We start from the raw sequence: 15,037 nt of genomic DNA, 5'->3' as shown, positions 1-15,037 counted from the left end.
AAATACATTGAGTTGTTTCCTTTCCACTGGATGAAAACTTTGGACAATATCATAATTTGGGGGAGGTAATTCTCAGAAAAAAATCAGCTTAAATCAAAGCTACTGTCTCTGGTTTGTAATTAAAATATCAAGTCCTAGTTGATTTAGTAAGAGGACTGAGTTATTTTTCTGCCATCTATCAGAACCACCAGAAGGGTAGGGGAGAGGGTAAGACAGGGAGAGGACCTCACAGTAAAGGAAGGAGAATAACTGGAGCTCTCTCTTCCTCTCCCCATCATGGAATATACTGACCTTCCCAGGAAGAGTGCAGGAGATTGGAGAACAAGATTAACTGACTCAGTGTCCTAAAATGACCGTCACAGGCTCTGGGGGCTGTCTGAAACCAACTCCCTCAGAAGTGCTTTTCCAGGCTCTCAGTAGATTGCTTAATCATTGGTGCTCTGTCAGTTTGTCCCCAGCCCCCTGAAAGCTTCTTTATTATGAGAGGTCAGTTAATTCCTTTTCAGAACACATAATCCAGATCCATGAGAGTGAGGTCTATTTGTTCCTGAAGGCAAACTTTGATGCAATCTATGACAATACCTCAGACTTCCTCCCAGTACTGACCAAAATGTAGCTCATGGAAAACATTCAAGTATTCTTGGTCTCAACAAAGATAATTTTGTCTTTGCTTTTAGCTCTTCAGAGAGGTATCCAGCCATTTTTCTGCTTTAAGAATGTTTAAACCAAGAGTCATCTATCTGCCTACTCTGTCTAATCTCCCTAAGTTCAATTAAGTGACTATTAAAATGCTCGAAATCTTATAACCTTTCTTTTTAACTTGAAGTGAAAAGTATATTCAACTTTCCTTTTTCAAAGTAGGGCTGTGAGTTAGAACAGGTACTTAAAACTGCCTTTGCTGAAAATCACTGGTTCCTTACTTAGGCCCATGAATTAACTACATACTTTTAGCTAAAAGCTTGGCCTCCCTGCCTCTATTTGGTTACCTCTATCCTTTGTTCTAATAACTCACTTTGAAATACTTAGAATCCTGGAAGACAAGACTGGTTGATAACATCCTTACAAGGCAAGTAGGAGGAAACTGTCTCCCAAGAAATGGAACAACATAATTTTTCCAAGACAGATTTAACTACCTCCCTAAAACCCTCCAGCCAAAAAGAACAAGGATAATGATCAACCAGGGCACTCCTGTGTCTGACTGTTTTAACCATGCAGACCTCTCTCAGGTCCCTTGCCCTAATACTTTGTTGATTTAAACCCAAAGTTCACAACTGGAAGATTGCTGAAGGTGAACTAAAGTGTTGTCTTCCTATGACAGGACCATGCCATGGAAAACTGCTTCCTCTGACCTTCACCATTCCTCATCTGTTTATTGGCCTATTGGGATGAGCAGGAGATCCTTACATGTCTACCCCAGAAGTTTGGAGTTGAGCTTTCTTCTCAACTGTCTCTCGATTTCCACCCAGCGTACCTTATTTACTCAGAATAATTATGATAAATTGAAGAACTTTTATATAAAGTCCTATTTGTCAAGAAGTCTAGAATGGTTTTATTTTACTAGCAGTTTCTTATTTGGAATGATATCTAATATTTTAGGTATTATTTTGTCTCTAACTTCTAGTTTAACATCCGATGTTTTCTGCAGAGATTTTCTCTGTTTCTTAATTGCTGATCAAATAACATCTAAATTTCTGGATTGAATCAACAGATTGGTGATGTAGCTTCATTTGGATTCCGGGCTTTGCTCTCCGTGGGCAGTTACTTTACCACTTGAGACACATTGTCAGGCTTTCTTTCCCTTTGGTTATTCTTGAGATAGGATCTCAGTGTTTTCAAAAACTACACTGGATCACTTTTAGCACTAGCTGGAATAACAGGCATGTACCACCCCAGTTATTAATGGAGATGGGGTCTTATGATCTTTTCCTAGAGGCTGGCCCAGAGTCTTGATTCAATAGATCTCTGCCTCCAAGTAGCTAAAATTGTAAACATGATAATCTTAGTTCTAGCCATGTGCCTGGCTAGAGTTTCATTCTTACCTTATGGCCTGGATTTTCATTGTAATTATTTAAAACTTGTAAGTTTCATGACCTTTCATTTATTTGTCAAAAGTACCAATTGAGCAGATAACAATATTTTAATCTCTGTTAAAAACTTTTGTCTCTGGGGGCTGGGATGGTGGCTCAGTGGTAGAGTGCTTGCCTTGCATGCATGAGGCCATGGGTTCAATTCCTCAGCACCACATAAGCAGAAAAAGCTGGAAGCAGCACTGTGGCTCAAGTAGTAGAGTGCTAGCCTTGAGCTGAAGAGCTCAGGGACAGCACCCAGGCCCAAAGATCAGGCCCCACGACCAACAAAAACAAAAACAAAAACAAACTTTTGTCTCTGGATATTAAAGATAATGATACCAGAATATTTAATTTTTCCCAAAAATAAATTGTTCCTTTTTTTGCTTTTCCCATATTGTGCACATGGCAAGGAATATTTTTTGCTATTCTCTGGACAGGAAATTTCCACCCTTGCTTTAATCACATTCTCTGTGGTGCCCAACCTATATTCTATGGACAGAGTTCAGCATTTTCTATGCCATGTTTCCATGGCACTTCATGAAGCACACTATCACATTGTATTGTAAGCCATTCATATCAAGGCTATTTGAAAGTTATAGAGATACATTGTGTTTATAATAATCATATATAATTTATAATAATTAACTTATAATTATGCATTTGCGGCTCAGAATAGAAGCTCAAAGTTTTAGCAAAATGAACTGAGAGGGGTGACATTGATTGGAATACAGTGTAAGATGCATGGAGAAATACTGATGAAACCACTATGTATAATTAATAAAAGCTAAGTGTAATAAAATGAACTAGGAAGACAGTATGTTAGAAAGACCAGAAGTCAGCCACACAAGTTAGCAGGCCAGCGGGTCCACCTAGACTACCACAAGTCTTAGAAAGTGGAAGTCATTCATAATGAGCTGTTTCAATACTGGATCATGGGGCAGCATGAATGTTTAATTCAAAAACCCAAATGGACTTTTCCAAAACTTCTAAAGCAATGTATTGTTGGAATAGAGTTTTCAGAAGAATCGGGTGATAGTATAATGCAAGTTGCTTTGAAACTGGAGGGTAGTCATTAGAGTGAGACATATATAACACAGGAAGAAGTAGCACAAATGGAAAGGAAATGTCACATGAATCACTAGGTAGCTGAAAATTTTCCTTATAAAAGGATCATCAACAAAAGGGAGAGGTAAAGAGACTCTGATGCTGAATGATTGACAGAATGATAGTACAATTGTTGTGAGAGTGCAGGAAGGGAAGAAGAGAATTCATAATGTACCTTGGACATGTTAATTTTATGGGAAAAGTGAGCTCTATTAGGTAGAAAGAACCTGTGACATAGATCCTGTTTGAAGGATCTAAGTAGAGAATTACAATAACTTACAACAAAAATCCAGGGCCTACAAAGTTTTATAAAATGGACATCATTATTCTCTGCAATGAGCATTTGAGAAAGGATTTCAATAAAAGAAAAATAAAATTGTGTGATTCAAGAGATTTCCACTTCTCCTTAAGGAATAAATAAATAAATAAATAAATAAAACCCAACAAATGAGAGAAACATGGCCCCTATGAACTAGAAACTGAAAAGAGGAGGAAAAACTTTTGATCAACAGCACACTTATTGAATTGAAAAACAGACACTTTTGTCTGAATCAATAATTAGCAGACTTGACACTGCAGAAAATTTAATTAGTGATTTACAGAATAAAATGGAGAGGAGACTGAAGAATCCAGAGGAAAAGGTCATAGATTGCGCTGACAGAGAGAACAAGGAAATGACAAGTAAAATAAAGATCCAGTGTATAAAAGAGAGATTTCCAAAAGGAAGCAGAAGAGAGGGAATTTAAATACTCAATAAATGAAAAATTCTAGAAAATTATTCTGTTTACAAAGGAATTTCTATTTTTAGATTAAGAAATGGACATGTCCAAAGAAAATTAATATCAAAAATTACCCCCACATAAAACAATAACTAAGTGGTAAGAGTGTTTTTTAAGCACAAAGAGTATTTCAAACATAGGGAAGAAAAAATAAGATTCAACATGAACAAACACTCCTTTCAAACTCCAAATGCCAGGTCAGAAGAAATCTGCACTCAATGGGGCGGAGGGGAAAGAGCTTGGCCATGATTTCCACATTCTTCTGAGCTCCTATGTGAATCTGACGGAACTGGGGGCAAGTTTCATGTCCCTCCATTCTGAGAACATTTTTTTAAAAAGGAATTGGAGGTGAACAAGGGAGCAGGCAAGCAAGATCCAGATTGGTAAAATATGAAAGGAAGAAGAGTGACGAACATTTCAAAGAATTAAACATATAGAAACTATGTAAGAACTAAATAAATGTGACCTGTGTGCTTACAAATACTAGATTATATAGTTTGTACTGGAAGAGACTTTTAATATTTCTGTGATGTATATCTCACCTGAAACCATGAAGCTATGTAAACTATGAATTCTATATATTCTAAGGTCATCATTTATTCAACACAAAATAGAGTGATTAATTGAATTAAGGTGACACTTTAATTTGCAGTAGGAAAATGATACAAATGATACAAATTTCAGAATATTTTTATAATACAAAAGTGAGCTGGGCGCTACTCAGAAGGTTGAGTTCTAAAGACTGTACTTAGAAACAAGTTCCACCTAACAAATCCAAGAGACTCTTATCTCCAACAAACCAGCAAAAAGCTAGAAGTAGAACATGGCTCAAATGCAGTGCACCAACCATCAACAAACAAGATAAATGAAAGCAAAAGGCACTGAGTTCAAGCACAAGTATCAATATATGTGTGTGTGTGTGTGCGCGCACGTGCGTGTGTGCACACACACACACACACATATACATACCTCTCTGTCTATATTAGAGTCTTTAAGCTTGTCACCCTATGAGCAGAATTGAAGTGTTACGTCTAAATCCTTTGACATTAAACATATATAACAAGCCAGGTGTATTTACTGGTGTAATCCTAGCTGTTCAGGAGGCTGAGATCTCAGGACCAATTCAAAGCTAGCCCAAGCAGAAAAGTCCAAGAGGCTATCTATAGGTAACCAGTGAAAAAAACTGAGAATTTAGAAGGTCAATTTAAACTATTCATTATAATCTTACCAACAATTTTCTTTTATGTTTTAAGTTATTTTAATTTTTTGGTATATTCCAAAATTTTATTGCTTGTAAATATTTTATTGTTAAAATAATTCTATCAACAAAGAAATTATGTTTAGATTAAAAATTTGACAAAAACACCAAAAAGTATGGAGCAGCTAGGTAGATGAGGAGTATACAGAACATGATATTTAGTGATTAAGATGTTATGTGTGATTTTGAAAAAGGTGCCAGATTGTATGGTACTCTGGAAATAGGGAAAAAGCAGTAATGAGTCCAAACTTCTCTTACAGAAAGGTAGGTAACTGAAGACTGGAAAGCAGAAAGTAGCTTAAAAGTAATCATGGTAGCTAGACACTGTTTTCTCATACCTTTAATCCTAGCTGCTGTGGAGAGGCTGAGATCTGATGTTCATGGTTCAAAGCCAACCCAGGAAGGGAAATCAATGGGACTCTTATCTCTGATTAACCACCAAAAAACCATGAGTGAAGCTGTAGCTAAGTGGTAGAAGGCTAGCTTTGAGCAAAGAAGCTCACGCATAACACCCAGGGCCTAAGTTCAAGCCCCTGGACCAGCACCAGAAAAAATTAAATGTAATCAAATAATCAGGGTTAAAGTAAGACTTTTATTTAGTATTAGAAGGCCTGAACTTATTATTATAAACGAAGGTAAGGAATGAGTTCAAGAGAGCCTGTGGATGAAGATAGGAATAACTGCTCAAGGTCTAAGAGGACTTGACAAATTATAATTGCACATGTGGAATGAAGCTTTAAAAAGAAAGACACTTTTTGAAAACAAAAGAAAATGAAGACTGAGATTGATTATACAATTATGGGGGAGAAGTTGAAGTGAAGAAAGAAAAATAGCAGTCTTTGTGACAAACTAGATCATATCCAATTTTAGAATGAAGTAAAATGTAAGGTCAAAGGCAAAAATAAATGTTGTGGAAAGACAAGGGAAAAAGTAGAATTAATGAATGATGAGAACAAGATTAAGTCTATGATTAAAATATGATACAGAAAAAGTAACATGTACTTTCTTTATCTCTTTTTCTTTTTCCTTTTTTTCTTGGTGAGGGTAGTACTGGAGTTTGAACTCAGGGCTTTGAGGATCATCAGACTGGTTTTCTACTACTTGCGCCATGCCTACAGCTCCATTTATTTTTTCTGTTCTTGGGACTTGAACTGTGGGCTTGGGCACTGTCCCTGAGCTTCTTTTGCTCAAGGCTAGTGCTCTACCACTTGAGCTACAGTGCCACTTCCAGCTTTGTTATTGTTGTTGTTGTTGTTGAGTACTCTATTAAAGAGTCTCACAGACTTTCCTGCCTGGGCTGGCTTCTAACCACAATCCTCAGATCTCAGCTTCCTAAGTAGCTAGTATTACAGGCATGAGCCACTTGCACCTAGCCCTGTGCTACTTTTTGCTGATTATTACAGAAATGCAGTCTAGCAGATTCTTCTGCCTGGACTGAAAACTATGATCCTTCCAGATCATAGCTAGCCTTGATTAACTAGCCTTACACGGATGAGTCACTAGCACCTGTCTTATTATCATTCTATATTTCTTTCCTTACATTTCCAGCCTCTAGAATTAATATCACTATTTATATCTACTTACCCTTCATAATAATCCAATTACTAAATCTACGACAAGAGTGAACTGTCTACACTCATCTCTAATCTCCCTAAAATAAGTGTATGACATTCCATTTGGCTTTTCAATGCAATGTGGTATTGATAAATACCTCCTCTTGTTTTATAAAACATGTATTAGCTTTTTCCTCCTTGACTTCTCAGTTTCTGGATGCCCCTTCCAATTTGGCAGCCAGGCAATGAGAATGGCAAATCACTCTGGAAATATAGTTGTTAGAAGACAGTTGAAGATAAACTCAGTGATACATATGCAGAGATCAGAACTGGGCTAAAGATTTAAATATTCAACTTCTTGGAGTGGAGGAATTACTAAAGAATACAATTGGTTGAGTTAAAAAAAAAAAGAAATGCTCATCTTTAAGTGTAAGAAAATGTCCTCACAACTTGAAACTTCTAAATAAAGATCCAGAAACAAATCAAACCAAAGAAAGGCTGGATAAATGGGATTGCATTAAACTGTAGAACTTCTGCATAGAAAAGGACATAGCTATCAAGATAAATAGAAAGCCCACAGATTGAGAGAACATCTTCACTAGCTATACATCAGACAAGCACTTCATGTCAAAAATATACCTAGAGCTCAAAACATTAAATCTTCAATAAAAAATCCTCAAAGAAACAACTCTCCCATTAATAAGTGGGCTAACGAATTAAAAAGAGACTTCTGTGAAGACAAAATAAGAATAGGCAATAGACACACGCAGAAATGTTCTATATCTCTGGCCATAAAAGAAATGCAGATTAAAACCACATTGAGATTTCACCTCACCCCAGTTTAGAATGACCATTATCCAAAAAAATAATAAAAATAGTAGATGCTGGAAGGGATATGGCCAAAAGGGAATGTTACTACTCTGTTAGTGGGAATGTAAACTTGTCAGCCACTCTGGAGAGCAGTATGAAGGTTCCTCAAAAGACTAAACATAGAGCTCCCACTCCTGGCATTTACCCAAATGCACAAACAAGGCCACATTAAAGCTATCAGCACAACTATGTTCATTACAGCATTATTTACAATAGCTAAGATATGGAACCAACTAACCCAGACGCCCCTTAGTAGATTAATAGATCAAGAAAATGTAGTATATATGCACAGTGGAATTCTATGCTTCCATCAGAAAGAATGAGAAAGAAATGGAAAGACTTGGAAAAAATCATATTAACTGAAGTAAGCCAGACACCCAAAGAAACATACTCCAGGGTTTTCCTCCTTCGTAATAATTAGTATATATCTAGGAAAGTCCTAGCAGAAGATCACAATAGCTCAATAGCTATGTATGTATGACCACATAAAATGATGCTAATCAAAATGAACTTCAAGATACAGAAATGAGGTTTTTCTTTGTTGTTGTGTTTAATGTACTGTGTGAAGTTATTTCTTTTTTCTTTCATCTTTTTTTTTCCTTTAGCTTATCCCCTGTTGTTATTGTTTTTTGATTTTGGTATTCTGTGTCTTGTAGATATGTTAACCTGATTTGGGGAAGGGAAATGGAACAACAAAATGGTGAGACAGAGGACAAAGGGTGAACCAATGCAACAGCAATAGTCTCAAGACACTATGATTGAAGTGAACCTTAGAACTTCAGGTCAGGGTGGGGGGAGTCTGGGGGAGAGAAAGTGGGAGAAAAATGAGGGAGTGGGTAACAATGTTTGACAAGAAATGTACTCACTACCTTCTATATGTAACCCCTCTGTACATCACCTTTACAATAAAATTAAATTTTTAAAAATGTGCTCAAAGATTTTAGAAGTTCTTTGTATTATATCTTATTACTTATTAAGTTGGGTACTGGCAAACTTCTTTTACAAGTAGCACACAAAGACACTCCTTGAAACAGATACACTGCTATCCATTTCTGGAAGTAGAAACAGCTGTTGGTAACCAATCGGCTCAACAAAATAACCCAGACACTTAGTTCTTTCTGTCTCCTAGCATATTTTCCTTGCCAAAGAGTCCAAACTCTCATTCCATCATGAAGTCTAAGAATCAGACTACCTAAATCAGCAAAAAGGAAGTGAAGGCACTAACTCATAAGTGGTAGAGCTCCATGGTTATAAAATAACTAAGAGTATATTTTATGTTTATATTGTCAGCTTGTAGAATTTATTAGAAATAATGTATCATGAATTCTCTATATGTAAATATTTTAATAAAAGTCTTTAAATAAAAGAAGTATACAACATAAAAAGAACATTATCAAAACTCACGTACATGACACATATAAGGAAAATGAAAGAAAGAAATAGTTGAAAATTCAAAAAAATGTCTGGCTGGTTGAATAAGTTCTGAAAAATCTAATGGTGTTCTTTATTATAAAGAAAACATTAGCTTAGGCTGCAATGCTTGGTAAGAAATGTATGCATTATCCTGCCCATGTAATTGTAACCCCTCTGTACAATATGTTCACAAATAAAAAAAAAATAAAAAAAGAAAAAAGAAAACATTAGCTGGGAGCCAGTAGTAACACTTGTAATCATAGCTACTTAGAAAGCTAAAATCTCAGGATTACAGTTAGAACCTTACCTGGGTAGGGAAGTTCATCAGATTCTTATCTCCAATAAACAACCAAAAAAGCTGTAAGTAAAGTTGGGGTAAAGTGGTAAAGCACTGTCCTTCATCAAAAAGAAGCTCAGAGACAGCACCCAGACTCTAAATTCAAGCCCAAAGAGGTATACAAACAAAAAATCAAAAGTTTCATTATGAGAGTTTGAATACTTAGGTGACAATGGACAATTTCAAATACAAAGCCAATCTACAGGATTAAAAAGAAAGGGGGGGGGGAAACAACTGTGTTGAAATCAATAAGGAAAGAAAAATTGGAAACATTTTGAGAGAAGGTAGCTAGGTGACCTTACCATATGGTTTGGAAGGGCACAGAATTACGGAATAACACTTTAATGCAACAAAAACTTCTACACTGTTTTTTTTTTTTTTATAAAGTCCACAGATTTCATGAAAAGGTCTGCAAGACTGATCAACTTTTCACCAGGGAGGAACAGGGAAAGCATCAATGTGCTCACAAGATTCCATTTTTTTAGTCTTATTTTTGTTGAGAAAATGTCAGTGCTATGCTTTTAGAAATGTAGTGCTTCAGTTTGCCCCATCAATTTTTGCATCAGAACACTCAAAAAGTCTTATTTCTGCTATTCTGTGACCTATTGGCTATACACTAATAGATTTCCAATCCACTGAGAGGCAAACCTTCACAGACACTTTTCAAACTTTCAAAGCTATGATTAAATGTGCCTTTACATCAAAAATCAATCTTTTCTAAGGCATTCAAGGGATTTGCTCTGCAGAGCAGAGACTAACATTCCAGACAGGCTTCCATAGACTTTTAAAATATCTTTCATTTCCCCTTGCAGGAAATCATTGTTCTAAAAGCTGTTTACACAGGTAGGTTTTCAATAGTCCTCAATTCACATTTAAGATCTTCTTGACTTATGTGCTTGCTCCCATTTATTACAGGATACATAAATGTATTGCATGCTATAAATGTAATAACCATCAATTAGTAGATTTGCCTCCTTTTTTTTGGTACTTGACTAGCTAAAGAGCACAAAGTCTTTCTTATCCAGTAGACAATAAAAGAAAAAAACAGCACAGTCTTTACTCTCCAGTTTAAAAAAAAAGTACTGCACAGAATATTTATCTTTTGAAACGAGTTGTAGCATAACTACAAAGTTGAGATTTAACTTTCCATAATTGTCATAATAAAATATTCCAGATGATCTGGTTGACTGTCTCAATTGGTAGAATGCCTTCCTAGAAAACATACAGCTCTGATTTCAAAGCCCAGTGCCACCCCATATATGTGCATATGTATAACAGATTACCTTTTCAAGCATTGATAGCATCAATTGAGTTCCTCCTGCAGAAAGTAACTTTTGTCCTCATAAACCATGGATGGTTTTTAATTCCTTTGTTGCCTTAGTAGTTCTCTATGAATGTTAATGTTGATTCCCCCTGATAGATATATAAACTCCTGGGGACAGGGATCTCATCTTGTATTCTGCTTGCTTTCCCTTCTATACTTAGCATAGTAGTAGGAATCAGAAAGTAAACCCCAATAAATAGTAATGTTCAGCTTTTAACATTAGAAGTATAAATATTTTAAGTGGAAATACTAGCATCATTTAATTTGTCTGTGAAACAGAAGATTGAGCTTAAAAGGTCCTACTGACATTATCAAGTCTTTCTCATATTTTTATTGTGGAAAAACTGTAACATTGAGACAACCAATGAAACCTTTTCACCAATTGTCCCAAAATGTCATATTGAACTCTTATAGGTCATTCTCTATTCTATTAACTTCAGCTACATCATTCTATTTCCTAAACTTGCTTTTGTGCTACTCCTTTTTATTTTATTAAATAGCAGTTCTCAGAATTTCTTTATGATGTGCTAATGCTTAATTATTTTGCTTATTTGCTGGCAAGCCATATAAATGACTGAAATTAATGAAGGAGATATGACCACAGATTACTTGGCAGATGCTGTCACAATACAAGCCAAAAGAAAGCTTAGATCATTTATCAGCTTCCAGAAGTAGGTCCTGAAAACCACTGACAGATGTCCAACAGGAACACAGAGAAGAATCAAGGAGGAAGTAATATAGCAGCTTGCAATTCTAAAAGGATGGTCTAGAGTTATTAAAATGGAACCAAAACCTGGCACCACATGCTCTGTCTCTAATCTGCTACATTCCTCATACTGACCAGCATACTCACCATGCATCCTGTTGTCTAAGACAGCAATAGATACCTTTTGTCTTATAGCCCACATTTAATTAGACAAATAAAGTACTTTTTCTACTTTCTTGACATCTTTCATATGGCTCTGATATTTTTCTACCCCCCAGGAGCATTATCCCTTCCCTTAGTGTACTACATAGCCTCAACATATTTCCTTGTTTTTAAGCTTGCTGCATAACCTACTTGGCCTGCTCAATTACTTCCTGCTCACAGTCTTGTTCCTATTGGGTTAAATATCCTTCACAAGTTCACTCCCAATAACCTTAAAGATAGAATATAAATTTCTTGGTAAGATGCTCATACCTCTCTACAAATTAGTTCATGATCAGTTCTGATCTCATGCACTGGGCCATGTTGTTGCACTTGGCTGCTTATAAGAATATCATTCCACTTCCTTCATGCTAAACAATTTTTAAATTAAAAAATGTCCATTCCCTTTTTTGTTTCACCTTCTCCAGTGTTCATGATAGCTAAAGATTGTTTTGTGCTATACCTTCTGCCTCTGTTTATCTTAAATAAAATATGGAAGTCTGAAAGTCAAAGTTAATGAGATTAAAAAAATATGATAGAGAGAATGAAGGAAGGGGTGACATTGAAGAAGAAGCATTGTACTCATAACCTGATTTGGTGGATTGTCACCCCTTTGCACAATTATTTAATAATAACAATAATAAAAATAAGATGAACATTGAAATTTATCTGTATTGTGAAAAAACAAAACATAAAGATTTCCTATTGGAAATTATCAAAGGACAACTGAAACACATCAATGCCAAACAGTGGTTTATCCTTCCGAGTAAAGCACAATGATTTTCAAGTTGGGAAGAGTGAAATAAGAGAGAATAGATAGTCAAAACAGGAATATTTATTCTCCAATTACTGTTGTTGACAAGTTGCCATTATTAAGTGGCTGAAAGTAATGAAAATTTGTTATCCTATAGGTTTGGTGGATAGAAGTTGGAAAACTAGGTCCCCTTGAGATGTCAAGTTGCCAAAAGGGAATCTTCCTTTCTGGAGGCTCAAAAGATAACCACACTTTCCCACATCTCCTGTCTTCTTTTTTTTTTTTTTTTTTTTTTTTTTTTTTTTGTCGGTCGTGGGGCTTGAACTCTGGGCCTGGACGCTGTCCCTCAGCTCTTTAGCTCAAGGCGAGCGCTCTACCACTTGAGCTACAGCGCCACTTCCGGTTTTCTGGTGGTTTATTGGAGATAGGAGTCTCACAGTCTCTCCTGCCCGGGCTGGCTTTGAACCGCGATCCTCAGATCTCAGCCTCCTGAGTAGCTAGGATTACAGGCGTGAGCCACCGGCGCCCGGCTCTCCTGTCTTCTTGAAACAGTTTGACAATCCTTGTCTAGTACTCCTTCATCCCCAAAGTTAGCAGTGACCAGTTAACTCTTTTCAACATAGAATCACTGTTCCAGTTATCTTCCCTCATTCTCTTTCATGTGTAATTACACTGTTTACTAAATAATCTACTCAGTAGATCCCCATCCTTAAATTCAATCCATGAGTCTAATGGCTCTTTGGCAAGTAACCTAATATATTTGAAGGATCTTCCTACCCTGTGAGGATAGTAGAGAGTGTCAATAATAAAGAAAAATATCTATGAGTTTCCTTCAGGTGGTACAGGGTGAGGTTATATGAAGATGGACAAGATCTTGAGAAAAGAGAAGGTATCTCAATTGTGACAACAGAAGCAAACAAACAAACAAACAAAACTACTAAGCTGGGCGCAGGTGGGTGGCTCACTCCTGTAAGCCTAGCTACTCAGGAGGCGGAGATCTGAGGAACACGGTTCCATGCCAGCCCGGGCAGGAAAGTCTATGAGATTCGTATCTCCAATAAACCACTAGAAAACCAGAAGTGCCACAGTGGCTCAAGCGGCAGAGTGTTCACCTTGAGCTGAAGAGCACAGGGACAGCGCACAGACCCAGAGTTCAAGCCCCACGACAGATAAAAAAAACCCACAACTACTAGTTATATACACACACACACACACACACACACACACACACACACACACACACACACACACACACTCGAATGGACAGAGGTATCTTTCAATAAAAATAAAGCTAAAATATCTTGTCCATTGTGTGTAGCACCATGCTACATACCCTTCTACTGCTAAATTTAAAATTTTAATGTTTTAATCCTTAACACTTAAAATCCTGAAATTTTAGCAGAAGGTAGTTCCCACCAATAGTCTTATTTGGGATTTGACAAAGTATGGTCCCAAAAAAGCCAACATGCAGCTAAAGTGAAGTAACTGAACCAGATGCATAATTAGATCAGGCAACATCAAAGGGCCATATGGGGAATGACTCAGCACAGTCGGGGGAATAAATGTCTTCCTCTCCAAATAGTCTAGAGGAAGAACTTTTATTTGCTTGAGGGGGAAGGAAGGAGGAGTTGTCAATTCCTGTCCAAACAAAATGGAAGTTGGGTATCTGAGCCAGGTGTTAGTGGCCAATAATTATAATCCTTAAGAGGCTGAGATTGGGAGGATCTTCGCTGGAGGCCAGCTTGGGTAGAAAACTGAGAGCTGGACATGGTGGTGTGTGCCTGTTATTCTAACTATGATAGGAAGATTAACATAGGTAGGCCTCACCTTAATATAGGTAGGAGTTACCAGGCAGGAAGTATGACTTCATCTCAAAAGTCACTAGTGAAAAATAGGGCTAGAAGCATAGCTTTGAGGTAAGAGTGCCTATCAAGCAAACACAAGTGTCTGAGTTCAAATCTCAGTGCTTTCAAAAATAAAAATAAGAAGGATGAGTGTCTGAAAGCACAGTCAGACAAGAAAAATGAAAGAATGAACAGTAGGAAAAGCATATGATAATTTCAGAATAGTAATAAAAGAGTGACTATTTGGGTTTTTGCTGTTTACAAAGGATTTTGACACTAAACTTGTAGAAAGCTTTGTAAAAGAGGTAACAATAGAATACTTCCTAAACCTGGAAAAGAATAAAATATACAGATTTGGGAAAATTACAAGTGACCAGTCATTTTCAGTGGACCCCAAGAGATAATCAAGGTCTCAATGAGAAAAGAATAAATGAAGGTTTCCAGATCTGCTAACGAAACAACAGAAGATTTCTCTGCAGAAAACTTACTAGCCAGATGTGAGTAGAATGAGATTTTCACAAGCCAAAAATAACATACTAGCAACGCTGTTCTTTAGAAGTGCAAAAGGGAGAATTTATTATTACCAGGCCTGTTCTATAAGAAATCTCAAATAATTTTCAAACTGAAAGGAAGATATGCCAATGAGTAAGAAAAAACATTAACAATACAAAATTCAGTATAAATTTTGTGTATAGAATTTCAGTGTAACTATGCTGACAAATTCATAATACTCTTATTATTTACATGATGCATAAATACTTTATCTCTTAATGATGAAGGTTGAAACGCAATTAAAATCCATGTTAGGACAAAGATATAAAATTG

The sequence above is a fragment of the Dipodomys merriami genome, unplaced genomic scaffold, assembly GCF_024711535.1.
Source record: "Dipodomys merriami isolate MVZ:Mamm:240054 unplaced genomic scaffold, mDipMer1.0.p SCAF_10, whole genome shotgun sequence".
Taxonomy (NCBI): domain Eukaryota; kingdom Metazoa; phylum Chordata; class Mammalia; order Rodentia; family Heteromyidae; genus Dipodomys; species Dipodomys merriami.
This window is presented reverse-complemented; position numbering follows the sequence as displayed.